Source organism: Chanos chanos, chromosome 11 (assembly GCF_902362185.1).
Source record: "Chanos chanos chromosome 11, fChaCha1.1, whole genome shotgun sequence".
Lineage (NCBI taxonomy): Eukaryota > Metazoa > Chordata > Actinopteri > Gonorynchiformes > Chanidae > Chanos > Chanos chanos.
In genome coordinates, this window is record NC_044505.1 from 17,461,633 (window position 1) to 17,465,377 (window position 3,745).

At 45.8% G+C, this 3,745-nt stretch overlaps 1 non-coding gene across 1 annotated transcript; it reads right to left on the reverse strand.

Moving 5' to 3' along the window:
- Window positions 1–353: 353 nt before the first annotated feature.
- Window positions 354–425, reverse strand: trnap-agg (transfer RNA proline (anticodon AGG)). The gene has a single exon. It is a non-coding gene; the product is annotated as a tRNA-Pro (tRNA).
- Window positions 426–3,745: the final 3,320 nt, after the last annotated feature.

Genomic DNA, 3,745 nt, shown 5'->3' on the forward strand with positions numbered 1-3,745 from the left:
AAGTCACACTTTTTTAAAATGTAACACTCTTTAATAGACATTATTTACATCATCTGATCCAGAGTTCGCTGTCTTTGCTGTGTCGACGGTTGGGATTCCTTCCACAGTTGAGGATACCTAAACATTCAATTTACAATTTACAATTTGGTATTTAGCAGACGCTTTTAGCCAAAGCGACTCACAGTAAGTGCACCAGTCAGATCCTATTGCCTCATAAACAGAGATCACAATAAGGCTGTACATTAATTATTAAGCTCCTGGAATTATTAAGCTCCTGGAATTCTGTGACAGTAAACGATAAACACGCTGCCAACCTCGGATTCCTTCAAAAGACAAGTTTAGACCAATTAAAGGGGCTCGTCCGGGATTTGAACCCGGGACCTCTCGCACCCTAAGCGAGAATCATACCCCTAGACCAACGAGCCATGAGACTCAGCTTTCTGAAGATTGAAATTTCAGCGGCCCTGGCAGAAGCAGGCGAAATTTTGAGACGCTACCAACCTTGATTTCCAGTGAAGACAAGTTCAGGCCTTCTCGCACCCTGCACTGTTCGTGGCATTATTGCCTGACCTGCTCCCTTCCGCCCTCTCCAAGGCCAAATCCGCCTATTATTCAAAAATAATTAATCTCAACAAAACAACCCGAGATTCTTATTTGATACAGGAGGCCGTCGAGAGGGCGCATTTATAGGATATCAACCTATCATGCCAGGCGAGGCGGAAGACCTCCAGTTTAGTGGTGCGGCAGTTTCGTACTAATCTTCTGCACGCTTGCTTCAGCACACGTGTATTGTTATTAAACCAGGGTGTTATATATTTACGCCTATTTTTTAGCATTAATGGTGCTACCATATCTAATGCATTACGGGGGGTACAGTTTTTACTGTCTGTCAGATCGTTCAAAGACCCTTGTTGATCACTGAGGGAGGTGAGGGCAGCGGGAAGCAAGTTAGCGAGCGTGGCAGTGGTGGAAGCATTAATGCGGCGGCAGTGACGAACCACGGTAGAGACTACAGGAGGAGAGGGGAGCGTGACCTGGAAGGTAACGAGAAAATGGTCAGATAAGGCAGTGGAATAGGGAGATATAGCCACATGAGAGATATTTAGGCTGCGAGCTAGAATAAGATCTAAGGTGTTGCCATTGGAATGAGTGGGCTCGCAGACGTATTGGTTGAAGCCAAAAGTGTCTAAAATAAAAACTGACCCAGAATCACTCCCCTCGATCCAGCTCTATTACCGCATGCGACTTTGTCAAATTTTTCTCGCAAAAAATAGACTTAATCCGTTGTGATACTCAAAGTAGTCAACAAAATCAGTGCGCCGGGAAAAACTCCCCATCGCTGCCCCAGAGCCTAAGCAGGATGTGCACTCTTTAACCCAATTTGAACCTCTCCCTAGACGCACTCTCCAAACTGGTGCACTCTAAACCAGCCTCTTCCCTGCTCGATCCCCTACTTCCTAAACTTTACGTGGAACTTTTCTCGATCCTACAATCCTCAACCTTTTAAATCTGTCAGTTAAGTTGGGTGCTCTACCCTCTGCTTTTAAAACAGCCGTGATTAGCCCCCTACTTAAAAGAACTAACCTCGACCCAGAAAGCTTGAATAATTATAGGACAATCTCTAATCTCCCGTTTCTTTCTAAAATACTCAAAAAAAATTGTAGCTGCTCAACTCATCGCTCATATGTCCTCCAACAGCCTGTTTGAAGTGTTTCAGTCAGGCTTTAGGTGTTTCCATTCCGCTGAAACCATACTAACTAGAGTGACTAATAATCTATTACTAGCCATGGATGCTGGTGATACCTCAATGCTTATCCTTCACAATCTGAGTGTAGCATTCGACACAGTGGATCACACCATACTGTTAAAGCGCCTGGAAAATCGAATTGGCATCCATGGCCTGGCGCTCTCCTGGTTCAAATCTTATCTCTCAGAGAGAAAGCAATGTGTCCACTACAATAATGTGACATCTGAGTACCGAGAGCTTAGCTATGGTGTCCCTCAGGGGTTGGTCCTTGGCCCTCTCCTATTCTCTATTTACATGTTCCCTCTTGGAGACATTATTCGCAGCTATAACATTAGCTTCCACTGTTATGCTGATGATACTCAGATCTACTTACCAATCAAGCACAGTGACCGCTCTGAATTGGCCAACCTTGAGGCGTGTCTCTGTGCCATTAAAAATTGGATGTCTTCAAACTTCCTGATGCTTAACGCGGGTAAGATGGAAATGCTAGTCACTGGTCCCCCTGCGCATAAGCATCTTTTTAACAATCTTACATTAAATTTTGACAACTACATTCTCTCGCAAAATTCCACAGCTATAAACCTTGGTGTGATTTTTGACTCTAGTCTCTCGCTTGTCACTCATATCAACAACACTACCAAAATGGACTTTTATCATCTCCGCAATATCGCCAAAATTAGGCCCCTACTATGTTTGGCTGATGCAGAAACCATTGTTCATGCATTTGCCATGTCTTGCCTTGACTACTGCAATGTTCTGTACTCTGGTCTGCCCGCCTCTAGTACCAGAAGTCTTCAGCTTGTCCAGAATGCTGCTGCCAGAATCCTGACCCGAACTAGGAAGTTCGATCATATCACTCCCGTCCTGGCTTCCCTTCACTGGCTCCCAATTCACATGAGGGCTGATTTTAAAGTCCTCCTATTAACATTTAAAATTCTCCATGGGCTTGCACGGGCCTATCTATTCGAATTAATCACACCTTATGACACCCCGCCCCCACACCCTGCGCTCTCAGGATGCTAAATTATTAGTTGTTCCAAGAGTTAAAAAGATGTCCGCTGGCAATCGCGCCTTTGCCTACCGTGCACCCTTTCTCTGGAACAGCCTATCTATACAACTCAAAGAGGCAAACTCTCTTGCTACCTTTAAAACCAAACTTAAGATTCATTTATTCTCTGTATCGTATGGATAGCATAATTTTGAACTGACCATCTGGTGAGGCTGAGTCTCTGCCGTAGTCTCTCCTGGCATAATTTAGCCTAGTACCTGCCGGCTTAGATACCTCTCATCTTCTCTCTCTCCTCCCTCTCCTCTGCTTTTATCTTAACCATGTCAGTTTCTGTTACTAACCTGCTCTCTTCTCTTTGTGTGAGTGGTCGATGTCTACGCCCACTTCCCGGATGTGGCGCCTTCCCTTGGCCGGCTGACTGACTTTGTGCTCTGCTGTCCCTGGCCCTGCTCCCCCCGCATGGCCCTACTCCTCCTGCGCCCTCCACAGCCACTAGTCTTGCAACATTCATGCTTCTATAAAATTATTTTTCTTATTTCAGTTGTTAAGTGCTGATACTCCAGCAATGCTCTCCTTCCCTCCCTCATCTCCTGCATGGCTGCGGCTCATCTGTTTGAGTATGAGTGTCTGGTTTGAATGTGGCTACTTTCTTCTTAGGTGTCACCCCCCCCCCCCCCCCCCCCCTTCCTCCCTCCCTGTCATCTCTCTCTTCAGCGTCATCCTGATGGCTGCTGCGGCTTCGTGGCTTCCTGTGCTGCTGTGGCTGTGTTGTCCACCCCAACTGAGCCCCATGCTGTCTTGTCATTCTTTATATTGCCTACCAGTTGTGTTTTCATTTTCATTATCGCTGTGTTGTTTGTAATTTGCCCACTGGGTTGGCACCTTTTGCACACCTGGCTGGCCTAGAAGGGGTCTCCTCTCTCTGTGGTCCTTCTCAAGATTTCTCCTATTTTTCCCTAGCATCTGGGTTTTTTGAGGAGTTTTTTCTT